The following is a 13,395-nucleotide window of genomic DNA, read 5'->3' as shown; positions in this document are numbered from 1 at the left end:
ATTATATTTGAGCACACAGGATTGTGTATGATGCATCATCTGCTTCAGAAAGATGAATACATCCACCTCCATTCTGCCTTCACGTACTTTACCAGCACGACTTAACCAACAGTTTGTTAGGATCATGTATGTCTTAACCACAAGCTGTTGATGTGTCAGTGGTTTGCAGGCACTCCCGCCCCCCCCTCCCTTTTTTCCCTTGCTATCTGGATACAGTAGGACTCCCCTATTGGTAATTATGCAGTGGCTGCACTTGGCCATAATCTAATTTTAATTTATGTTTTGTGGTGCAGGCCTTTTTTCTCATAAGGTCACAAAACCAACTTGTTGTAGTTGTAACTGGTTTGTTGCATTACCGAATGTCATTTCATAGATCTCCACACTATAGGCTTTATTCATTTACTAATTTGTGTTTTTTTTTTATTTTGCTTGGATTGTTTGGACTTTCCCATTCTAATGTCTGTCTTGGTTTACTTTTTTTCCCTCCCTCCCTTCCTTTCTTTCTTTTTTTTCTCTTCTCTGCTTTCCCTATCTATTCATTCACCCCATCCCTCCTCTTCCCATCCTTTCCCTCATTCCCTAACCCTTTCCTTCCATGGTCATGTCTTTCTTTTCCATACCACCCTAGAATTCCCTGTCCCATCCTTACTCGTTTCCTCTTTCCCAACCCTTTTCTTGCCTTGTCTCTTCCCGCCCCATCCCTTGCCTTGTCTCTTCCCGCCCCATCCCTTGCCTTGTCTCTTCCCGCCCCATCCCTTGCCTTGTCTCTTCCCGCCCCATCCCTTGCCTTGTCTCTTCCCGCCCCATCCCTTGCCTTGTCTCTTCCCGCCCCATCCCTTGCCTTGTCTCTTCCCGCCCCATCCCTTGCCTTGTCTCTTCCCGCCCCATCCCTTGCCTTGTGTCTTCCCGCCCCATCCCTTGCCTTGTGTCTTCCCGCCCCATCCCTTGCCTTGTCTCTTCCCGCCCCATCCCTTGCCTTGTCTCTTCCCGCCCCATCCCTTGCCTTGTCTCTTCCCGCCCCATCCCTTGCCTTGTCTCTTCCCGCCCCATCCCTTGCCTTGTCTCTTCCCGCCCCATCCCTTGCCTTGTCTCTTCCCGCCCCATCCCTTGCCTTGTCTCTTCCCGCCCCATCCCTTGCCTTGTCTCTTCCCGCCCCATCCCTTGCCTTGTCTCTTCCCGCCCCATCCCTTGCCTTGTCTCTTCCCGCCCCATCCCTTGCCTTGTCTCTTCCCGCCCCATCCCTTGCCTTGTCTCTTCCCGCCCCATCCCTTGCCTTGTCTCTTCCCGCCCCATCCCTTGCCTTGTCTCTTCCCGCCCCATCCCTTGCCTTGTCTCTTCCCGCCCCATCCCTTGCCTTGTCTCTTCCCGCCCCATCCCTTGCCTTGTCTCTTCCCGCCCCATCCCTTGCCTTGTCTCTTCCCGCCCCATCCCTTGCCTTTCTTTTCCTTCCCGCTCCATCCCTTGCCTTTCTTTTCCTTCCCGCTCCATCCCTTGCCTTTCTTTTCCTTCCCGCTCCATCCCTTGCCTTTCTTTTCCTTCCCGCTCCATCCCTTGCCTTTCTTTCCCTTCCTGCTCCATCCCAATGCTTTTTTTTTTATCATCCCGCTTTCTCTTTCTTCTTCCCCTTACCTTCTTAACTTTTTTTCACCTTCCCTTCCATTCATTTAATTTTCTCCTCACTTTTTCCTTTCCTGATCCCTTTCGTCTTAATTTGTTCTCTTTTTCTTTTCTTGTGCCTTTCCTTTTAGTCTTCTCTCCTTTTCATACATGCACGACAGACTTTTTCCATTGGTTACTTTTTTCAAATATAAACATTTCTAAATGGTCTGCCTTCTATACTAATTTGAACTCAAGTGATCACTACAACTGTGTGCTCTTCCCGCCCCATCCCTCCCTTGCCTTTTTGTCTCTCCCCGCCCCATCCCTCCCTTGCCTTTTTGTCTCTTCCCGCCCCATCCCTCCCTTGCCTTTTTGTCTCTCCCCGCCCCATCCCTCCCTTGCCTTTTTGTCTCTTCCCGCCCCATCCCTCCCTTGCCTTTTTGTCTCTTCCCGCCCCATCCCTCCCTTGCCTTTTTGTCTCTTCCCGCCCCATCCCTCCCTTGCCTTTTTGTCTCTTCCCGCCCCATCCCTCCCTTGCCTTTTTGTCTCTTCCCGCCCCATCCCTCCCTTGCCTTTTTGTCTCTTCCCGCCCCATCCCTCCCTTGCCTTTTTGTCTCTTCCCGCCCCATCCCTCCCTTGCCTTTTTGTCTCTTCCCGCCCCATCCCTCCCTTGCCTTTTTTTTCCCTTCCCGCCCCATCCCTCCCTTGCCTTTTTTTTCCCTTCCCGCCCTATCCCAATGCATTTTTTTATCATCCCTCTTTCTTCTTTCCTTTTTTTTCACCTTCCCTTTCATCTTAATTTGTTCTTTTTTTCTTTTCTTGTGTCTTTCCTTTGTCTTCTCTCCTTTTCATAACATGCATGACAGACTTTTTCCATTGGTTACTTTTTTCAAATATAAACATTTCTAAATGGTCTGCCTTCTATACTAATTTGCATTCAAGTGATCACTACAACTGTGTGCTTCTTCACGGCAGTCAGAATGTTGATGTGTTATGTACTATTTCTGACCGTGTTGGAATTTCATGTAATCAAGTCGTCTTGACGTGACCCGGGAAGGTCACAGATTACAGCAGGTGACAGCGGTGAATGTCCAGGATCTGATCCTGACATGTTAAGACCACTTGAAAGGCATTTTTCAACAAAGAATCTTAATGGCCGCTGCAGTTCTCAACGCTTCAATTTTCATGGTGCTTGCGAATAATTGATATTTGATGGATGACGATTGTAACCAATAATTATAGACTTTTTTTTTTTTAAAGGTATTATATATGACCATTGATTTTGATTAATGACAAGCTGCAATGGTAGAAGGCTTGAGCAATTTAAGAAGCACAATAAAGAGTAGAACATAATGGTTGTTTGTTAAAATAATGAATGTGTCCCTTGAGATTTCCATGTGGCTGTAAAGATTAGAAGGAAGCTTTGATGTATCTTAGGAATTAGGTAATTTAACTATGGGAACATAAAGCACGCCATACATAGACTATACTCATTGAAACAATAAAGCCTAATTCTGGGCACAGTGTTCCTACCATCACTCCCTCCCACTTCCCTGTAACCCATCCTACCAAGCATTTGGCTTGTAAAGTCAGTTATAGTCACCTGAGTCCCCCCCCCTCCCCATTCAGGTGCCACACTAAAGCCATTTCCCCCTGTGTGCACCACTAGTCCAGCATTGTCTATTTACCCTCTTCGACTGGTACTCTTCTCAGGTTCACATCACGTTTTTTCTGAAACTAAAGAGGACCACCCTCGCTGCCAAGCCAATGGGAATTGTCCACATCACTTAGGTAGTAATGTGGACACCTAGAAGGACTCGACTCTGGATCATTTCTTCCCAGCAGTCATAAGGTGGTGGGAGGGGGTTGGGTTTTATATCAGAGTTTGGCTTTAAAACTGAACTTAAAACGAGCCATTAACAATATCTGGGTAAAATCTACCTATGTAAACCCGTATCTGTGTTCAGCCACCTTTAGGATTCATATACCTCTGCCAGCCAGTAAGGTGTCTAAAATGGATCCTAAGCTTAATCAAAAAATGTTGTCACCCTAACAAGATATTGTCATCCACATGCACCTCACTGCTTCCCCACTGTAGGCGTCCATTCTGCATAAGCTCCGGTGTCTGAGCTTACCTGGATAGAGGATGTCACTGCCTCTCCTGCTTTAGACCAATTAGGTCTGTGCACGCCACATACTTCCTCCAACCTGAAGCCCCCCCCAATGGATTAAGTAGCAAATTGCTTATGAGGTCTGTGTCATTGAAGGAAAATGTACGTTGGCAATTTTGTTGCTTCCATTTTCATCAACAAATGTTATTTGGTATCAACTGACCAAATGATAAAAATTAAAAAGCTATCCAAGATGTCTTTGTCAGGTGACATTGAGGTGATTAATGATAATGTCTTAGTTTTTTTTTTATCATTTGGACACTAAAAACTCAAGAACAATTTTGTTTTAAAGCTCATTAAAAGGAGCAGAATTAAATTACCATAATTAACTACTAATTAAGTTAGTGGACAGCATTATCTATAACAAATGAAAATGTTTAATTTTTCAATAATATCAACCCAGTGTTGATTAAACCTTTACACTGGCATGTTGTATTTTGCGCTCTTGAATTAATATCTACACAGCACTACAGTGTAAGAGTGCAGAGAACAGAGCTACTGTATACTTGACCTACACATACTACTATACTGTGAATAGTTTTTTTTTATGTTTATAACAAGTGTAGCTTTCACAAACCCAAAACTAAAATTTATATAAATAAATAGGAATAAAAAAACAATCTTATGAATCGCCCAGATCATACCCTCAATTGGCAGCGACCAGTCCATAATGGGCACAGGGGTGCTGCCCCCTTATCTCCATGCGCGCGCCAGACGCATAGATTTCTGCAAGTTTTTTTTTTCTCAGCACATGACTAGAGCCTGAGGTTCTAATTGGCTTCAGAAAGGCTGGGCTTGGGGCGCAGAGCACTGAGCTCTGAGCCCACCCACTTGTGACATTAGCAAATCAACATTGGCTATTGTCTTCCTGCTTCCCCTCCCAGCCAATCAGGACAGGAAGTGGGTCTTAAGACGAGAGGGGAGGCCGCCCAAGTCACTCACAACCTGGATGGGGTAAGTGCAGACCGGGAAGGGGGTGGAGGTTTGTTTAACTGCCACCCCCCCCCAAATGGAGCACCAGCCATCACTGCCCCCAATGTCTCATGTCCATGTATTAGTACAAGATTGGCACATTCATGGTGGTGTGGCATGGTTAGTACTTGGATGGAAGACATTGAGGGTAAGATCTTGCACATTTATATGGTTTTTTTAATTTACAATTTTTTGTTATTTTAGTTTTGAGTTTGAGAATGCTGCACTTGTTGTATACCTAGATCTGTTGATATGAGTATATAGGCAGTGTCAGCAGCTAATATATGTATAGATGCACCTGAACACCATTATTTCACTCCCATTTCACTTTCTTGGCATGTTCAAATCCAGTCAGAAGAGGGGCATGAATTGCTCACTTTTCGGTCGGTTAAAAATTTGTAGGTGCTGGGCTTTCTTGTTATAAAGCCAAGTACAATTTGCAAACAGAGCATCATGGGAGCATATATATATATATATATATATATATATATATATATATATATATATATATTTTAGTCTATTTGTAAGCTATATATATTAGTCTATTAGTAGGCTCTATATATATATATATATATATATATATATACCCGATTGGAAATTCCGACAAGAAATGTCCGATGTGAGCTTTTGGTCAGAAATTACGACCCTGTGTATGCTCCATCAGACAAGTTTTGTGTGACTGTGTGTATGCAACACAAGTTTGAACCAACATTCCGTCAGAAAAAAATCCACGGTTTTCTTGTCGGAATTTCCGAACGTGTGTACGCAGCATTTGACTGTAAGTGCTGTTGACAGAAGATCATGTGATGGATTCTGTATACTTCATATATATACTATTTGTGCAGTAATAGGAGAACATTTTTCAAAGAACTGCCTTTAATTGCCCTTTGCATCTCCTCCCTTCCAAAAAACTGAGTTGGGTGCCCTTTCGTTGCCAACCTGAATTAAAAACATTAAATCATAATTCCAGTTGTTTTGGACAGCACAGATAGTTCCCTTTTCAGACTCATTTGTCAATGCCTTTATCGTTTCTGTAAGGCAGAAGAAAAAATGGGTGCCCAAGTGGTTTTGGTTTTGGCTGGAGCTCTATTTAGCTGGAGAACATTTTTGCAGAGAGCCTACTTCATGCGGTTGCCAGCTCCAGGAACATAGAAAGAGAGTCCTGACATTTAAGAAAGCCAAGACAATGCAGAGGGTTCTGTTTCATTTTAATGATGTACATTTTACCCAGTTAATATTTATTTCAAACTAATGTTGAGTTGAGTTAGATTTTCCATGGCACCTTTGAAAGAATCAGGGTCATATAAGTGAAGCCGTGCCAGAGAGAGTTTTTCGTAGACCAGATTCTAGAACTGACAACATAAATCTGAGCCAACATGTTGGAGATGCAGCCAAGGAGCATATGGAGGGTAGATCAGGGTTGTAAGCCTTGCCAGTTCTGGTGACTGGGACAGTGCGGATGTGGGCTGTGAGTGATACAGCACGATGTAAGCTTCCTTCGCGTGCTCTGCTGTTCATTCTCCGTTCTTGGAACATGGTTTTCTGTAGATAGACTGTCGAGGTTGTCCTCATATTCCCTAACATTCTCACTTATTTGTATGAATTCATTTACAAATCTAGTGGTTTGTGAAGTCCCCCTGGCGCCATTTATGTGTATTTATGTTCTGATATTAAAATTCTTTCCACAAAACATGGGTGGTTTTCCTGAGTGATGACATTTGTTTTGCCTGAGTTTTTTTGGGGGTTTTTAAGTGGAGCTTTCTTGTCCTCCTGATTTTAATGGTCCAATAAACCAAAACGATCAGTTACTGTGCACAAACATAGAAAGACGAGCACTCCGAACTTATATTTAAGGCTGGTTTACATTACAATTTCTGCATTTCTACATGAGCGTTTTTGATGCATTCTGGTATTTTTTATGCGTTCCAGTGTGTTCCCCCCCCCTTCATCTAAATTGAGTAAACCTGCATTTCGTGTGTTTTTGATGCATTTTGCCGCTATCCAGATGTGTTCCACATCGGAAAAAATGCAATGTTTTCTAATATTGACTGCACTGGAACCCACTGCACCTGTGTGAACTAGTGCCAAAGTGCAGTTGGGATGCAGCGATTGCATGGACACTAATCCCATTTTCAAATCCTTGCGAGTGCAGGTCCCCAAGCGTGAACAAGGCCTCATTTTCGATTTTTTTTTTCCCAGATTTTTGTGGCCTCCTGTAGACACTTCCTGTCTATATGCACTCCTGTGATGATTGCACAGCATATATGTTGAAAATCAAGTGCATATATGCATATAAAAACATGCCTAAGTTGGAGCCAACATCAGCTTTTTTTTGCCACGCCAAACGTGCATAGGGCAGCCCATTGAACAGAATGAACTGCCCTTTGTGCAACACACGGAATCACATGAAAATCGCCCATGTATAACCTGCTACACAAAGTTTGAAGCAGACCTAAGGAAACCCAACCTGAGAGAGGCCACGAAGCTTGAAGGCATGTAGAGATGAAGTGGCTGCAGGAGAGCTACAACGCTGAGATGAAACCAAGGATGATAAATATCGTAATTTACGGGTCTCAAGAAAACCCTACAATACTACCTATTATAGGACTATACCTAGAATAGCACACAGCGTAAAACTGAGTCCACATTTCCTTTTAGGCCGCTCAATAGTTCCAACTTTCAACACTGTGTCATCAGATGACTGAATACTTGTGTGGGAGTGGACTTTCTATACCCAAAGCCATTTAAATGTAAAAATTCCATGGCGGTAGCACGCACACAGGAGCGAAAATAGCTGTACAGTCAGTGAAATATGATAAATATTATTTTTTCCCTTGGTTTTATAATGGAAAGGGAAGGTACAGGCCTGTGCATGCCATATTGCTTTGATTGCTAGTTTGCTCCCTAATTATACAGGCAGAGGAAGCTGTCATATGTCCTGTTATCAGTAGTGATCTCTAGGGATAAAAATAGCCTACATGTATCAAGAATTACCTGCGATCCAGGCTAATGGAACGCTGCTAATTTTAATACACATCGGAGTGATTAAATACACACTAATCAGCACAGCGTGCTGTGGGATATGGACCTAATGATGACATTAATAGCGCTTTGCCAAACTTGATCAGCTCTCCCGCGGTTTTTGAAGGAAAAACAAAATTGATGGCGAGTACGGGAAAAAAAGAAATGGGATTATGGAATAGTGTGTTAATTTTAGTGGTAATTCCATATTGAACCGTGATGCTTTATTTCTAAAGAATAGACACAACTACAAACAGAATGCAAAGAGGAAAGGCTTCATAAATTGAATTATGTTCTAGGGGCCTGTTTTCTGCAGCCTTGAGTCCTCTTCCACATCTGTCACTTTGCATGAGCACATTAAAGGCAACGCGGAGATCTCATAGGGTAGTTGGATTCTTAGGATGTAGGTACATGGACGTGACTGCTCGGTTCAGTAGGATGTTTATTGCTTGGGCCTTTAGCACTCTGTGCTTTTTATCGTAGAAGCAAGACAAGTGATTGTCCATGTTTCTGCAGGTAGCGTTATGGATAACTGAACCCAAGAACAACATTTTAATATGTTGTAGTTTACCGGTCCTTAAAGTAGGCGTTCAGGTTCTAAGACTAAGTCTACTCCCAACCCCTTCTAATTCTAATTTGTTTTCTTACTTACCTGTAGAAGGGAGATGCTTTTACTTATTCTCAGAGCGCCCTGGTCCGGTCACATGGTCTCATCAATGACTGACCTTCAGGGGAATGTAGAGAGCGGAATGCCCCGTTGGTGACATCACCCATAGGCTTACTAAGGGGCTTCCGTTGCCAATCACATGGGCGGACCGGAGTGCCCTTAGAATAGATGGGTATAAACATCTTCCTTTTACAGGGTAGTTAGAATAGCATTGTTAAAAGGGGTGGGAGCAGTTATAGACTTAGACTGGTCTTCCACTGTAAAGGTGGCTATATTAAATTTTTATGTTTTCAGCTATACATAAAATACCTGTTGATTCTGCAAGAAATGCAATATCCTTGCCCTTTCCAGCGAACTGAACTTGAACCAAAAACGTCAAGAGCTGCACTACTGTTGGTGCTATATAAATTCTGTATAACAATAATAATCTTTCCTGAGAAAACTTCAAAGTGAGGTCAGGCACTGATGGACGATTAGGCCTGGTTCACAGTCTTTGCTCCAATTCATCCCAAAGGTGTTCTATTGGGTTAAGCTGAGGACTCTGCAGTCCAGTCAAGTTCCTCCACACCAAACTCGTTCATCTATGTCTTTTATGGACCTTGCTTTGTGAACTGGTCCAAATCATTTTGTGGAGGGGGGATTATGATGTGGGTTTGTTTTTCACAGGGTTGGCCCTTTAGTTCCAGTGACGGGAACTCTTAAGGCACCCAGCATATCAAGACATTTTGGGCAATTTCATGTTCCTAATTTTGTGGGAACAGTTTGGGCATGGACCCTTCCTGTTCCAACATGACTGCACACCAGTGCCTAAAGCAAGGTCCATAAATACATGGATGAGTGAGTTTAGGGTGGAAGAACTTGACTGGCCTGCACAGTCTTGACCTCTACCCGCTAGAACACCTTTGAGATGAATTGGAGCAGAGATTGCGAGTAAAGGCAGGTGTCCCAATACTTTTGACAATATAGTGTATCTAAAAAGCATAATCTATTTACTACATCTCCCTTCTCTCACTGATGATACAGTTCCCTGACTATTATGCTGATTCAGTGGCCTGCACTGTACTACCTTCAAAAGAAAACTATACCAAAAAGTGACAGAAATGTAGATCAAAAATTCTGTCTTTCCTCGTCAGTGACTGAGAAAGTGTGGAAAACTAGTCTTCTAGCATTTTTAGGAGAAGTCGGGAAAGGATGTACTTTTAGAGAAAATCAAAAACATAGGAGCAGAGTATTATATGAAATATCTATGTCGGGTGTTGTATGACTCCAGTTCTTAGTGATCCTAAAAAATAAAAAAATAAAAGGTTGGGGACAAGCATAACAAAAAGTGGGAGCCCATTTTTTTTCATTATTATTTAAAATACATCTAGTTTATCAATAAAAAAGCAGGGGCTGCAATACTCCTCTTTAGTGCAGAGCACCCCACTGCAGTACTACTTTTTCACCACAAGATGTCTTTAGTCCTCTGGGTTGAATGGCACCCAGCATCACTCAACCTGAAAGATTGAATGCAAGGTGGGTGGGAGGGGGGCAGCCAACCTAAAGTTGGACTTCAACTCCCCAGCAAACGCCACCAAGGGGAAAAAAAAATCTGTCCTGGCTGGACTGACCCTTCATTGACATCCTTTATCGTCCCCTGTTTTTTATTTTAATTATTTAATTGTTTCTATTTTGGGTAATAGGAGCAATTTGCCGCAAAGCCAATGTCAAAATTGATTTAAACCTGCATATGATTCTAATGAAATTTCATGGCCAGTTTAGTTGATCAATATGCTATTTGATGTGGGCTTAAATGAAAAAAAAAAGAAAAGCTGTTACATCAGGGAAGAATCGGTGCCTTTAACCTTGCTGTAGTTCTTATATTCCTAAATTTCAGCCAGGATGCAAGTTTGGCGATGCCCCCAAACGAGCCATTGAACATCTGCCCCTGTTTTCTGTGTCTCCCGTGTGAACTAGGCCTCACCCCCTGCCAAGAAATCCTTGGGAATCGTAGAAGCCTGGCTTTTAAATTCCACAGGCTAAATCAAGGAGAAAGACCTATCAATTAATTTGCTCTCTGCGTCCGAACTTTACAGTGGAAAATAGGGCCTAGAAACTCGCCGGCAAGACCTTCAACGCTCTTCCTCCAGTTTTATCACTTCTCATTCAGCGGCGCGTACCGTCCCTTGATTGAGTGACTCCCTCTCTTTTCTAAGGGTTGTTTTTTTTTTTTTTTTTTTTATCTAAAGAAGCTATGTCGGTTCATAAAAATCTTTCTTCTCTAAGGAAGACATGCATGCAACTCTCGTCTCTGTTCAGAGCTAATCGGGCATGGTGAAATCTCTCAAGCAAAAATCAGGCCTGGGTAGGAAGATGGCCCAGGAATTATTTTTCATGCATGGCATTGTCTAGAAACATTTCGTATTTTTTTTGTCTTGTCTTGTTTTCAGCGTTCAGGTCTTTTTTGTCTACACCGTGCCATTGTGAAGCAGTTTTTTTTCCTGTCAGTCAAATATATAACGGAATATAAAAGCATGAATTCACTGAGGTGGTAATGGAAGATAAATAGGGGGACAATTTATCGTTCACGGGTATCTAAACGTCGGCCTTCAGGCTTGAGCCGATCCTCAGCCTGAAATCGGCTTGATAACATGATTTTGTAAACTGATATGTGGCATCAAGTTGCGGGGAGTCGTTTCGTAGCAGCTTGGTTGATATAAAGCCGGCTAAGGAGCCTGCTTGAGAACTAATAGAGATGAAAGCGGAATCGGCTTTGCAAATAGTATTCATTACCTGTCTTGTGCCTTTATGCTAGCAGGCTTGTGATGTATTCATTGTGCCCAGCAGAAAATGTTTTTTATTGTACTCATTTCAGGGACTCGGAGGTCTATTTCTCTGTAATATAGTGAATATTTAGATAATGGCAATACCAGAGTTGAGGTAAAAATCTTTATTTACAGAACTCTTTCATACAGATTCGGCTAGTGATGTATAAAGCTTAAACAGTGAGTGAGTAACTTATAGCGCTACAAATGCCAACTAAATCGCCTCAAGGTGGTGGTTATGAACCTGGGGATGGATGAGCATATGTTTGGCATCTCCCTTTTCTCCTCATAGTTGTATTGGTTTCTCCTCGGTTTCTGATAACGCCGCCATGCTCTGTGTGTGCGACCTTTTATATAGTGGGCCAATGTTGGCCTAAACTATTTGCACGGGCACCAACTGCCCTTTATTCTCCTATAGTGATGGCGACCTGTATCCAATCAGGCAGGCCCTTGGATCTTTGCCAACCAGCAACTATATAGTGCAAGGGCCTGCCTAATTGAATATAAATTGATTGGACAGTTTTGACGGGTCCTCTTGTAACATAGTTTTGGAGTATTTAAAGTTTGTTGTACAAAGATTGTACTGCAAGATCGTAACCTTTATGGTGATCCTAAAGCTCACCAAATACATTGCAATCTGTACAACCTTCGTACAATCTCCATTAGATTTACCAAATCTACAAGGCTTCACCTTTACTTTCCAATCAGTTTGGTAGGTTCACGTACTATATAGTCAGATTTAAAGGTGATTGTACAGTCTGATTTGAATGTGTTTTGTCGAGCCCTGCATAGTAATAAAAACCAAACAGGCCTTCTAACCCTTCCCTACTGTATCCAAAAATCAAAAACAGGGTTTTGGCTTGATATACACTTTTAAAGCCTATATAGTTTTATGCAATGCTCATCTGTAATTTATTTATTTTCTATCCATTTTAAAGCAGAGCTCTGCCTAAAAAAAAAAAAAAAATTAAAAGCCAGCAGCTACAAATACTGCAGCTGCAGACTTTTAACAAATGGACACTTACCTGTCCAGGGTGCCCGCGATTTCGGCAGCCGAAGCCGATCAACCGCTCGGCTACCCCGCTACCATCCTCTGTGAGTTAATCAGGAAATGAAGCCCTGAAGCTTCACTTCCGGGTTCCTTACTGCGCATGCGCGAGTCGCGCTTGCGTGTCCTCACTGGTCCCGCTATCTTCTGGAACCTGTGTGTTTCCAAGAAGACAGCGGGGGGAGGACAGTGTAGGTGCTGGACATGATGTAGGTGACTGCGGTGATCTATGTCAGGAAGTCGGAGCAATTACCTGTATTGGACAGGTATCTGCTCTCCCATCCTCTCTGAAAGGTGCCAAATGTGACACAGGAGGGGGGGAGGAGGCAAAAAGTAGAAGTTCCATTTTTTGGTGGCACTCCGCTTTAAATAACTGCCTGTTAGTGCTATGTGTTACTGGTGCACTATACTGTCTTACCAGCAAGTGGCTGTATGTAGCTCAGTTGATTGATCTTATTAGGAGAGGCAGTAAAGTAAAAAAAAAAAAAAAAAGTCAAGGTAGCAAATGAACACTATAGTTTTTTAGTTTTACAAGTATGTTCCTAGGTGGAGCCACTGATTTCATCTATTAGGTCTTCTGTCTTGACCAGAGTGCATCACTCCCTAGCGTCTAACTTATTTTACTGCATTTGACATAATATAATGGAAAAGAAAAAAAGCATGGCAACATCGTTGTATAACAGCAGGTGGAGGGGTTAGCTATTACCAGTGTGGAGTTTTGTCTGCTGCCATCCGCAAGAAACCTAAAGCAGTCCTTCACTCCGAAAATGGACAATTCTCCACTGCAACTCCTCTTTCTTCCGCTGTTTAGAATATAATTTTTTTTTCTACCCCAACCAATTCAATGCCTCCATTCTCAGCTGGGCGAATGATGCAACTCTTCTAGCTTCAGATCAGCCAACCCCCAATGTAGTACCTGCAGCTTCCTGGGATACTCCAGTCACATCCCAGAGGGCTGCAAAAGCTGAGACATGCAGCGACACAAGCCCGGGTCAGGTGGTGCATAAACGTGGGTCGGCTGCAAAAACCCAAAAGAGATCTGGCTTCCGAATACACAGGAAGTGAAGATGGCAGTGCCCATCAAAGCTAAAATGGTTTAGGTGCACTAGACCC

The 13,395-nt window shown here is 42.9% G+C and overlaps 1 protein-coding gene across 39 annotated transcripts in view; it reads left to right on the top strand.

Moving 5' to 3' along the window:
* The window catches only part of ADGRL2 (adhesion G protein-coupled receptor L2), a 258,675-nt gene that overhangs the window by 181,972 nt on the left and 63,308 nt on the right, over positions 1-13,395 (top strand). The window lies entirely within an intron of this gene.

Source organism: Rana temporaria, chromosome 7, assembly GCF_905171775.1.
Source record: "Rana temporaria chromosome 7, aRanTem1.1, whole genome shotgun sequence".
NCBI classification, from domain to species: Eukaryota; Metazoa; Chordata; class Amphibia; order Anura; family Ranidae; genus Rana; species Rana temporaria.
This window is presented reverse-complemented; position numbering and strand designations above follow the sequence as displayed.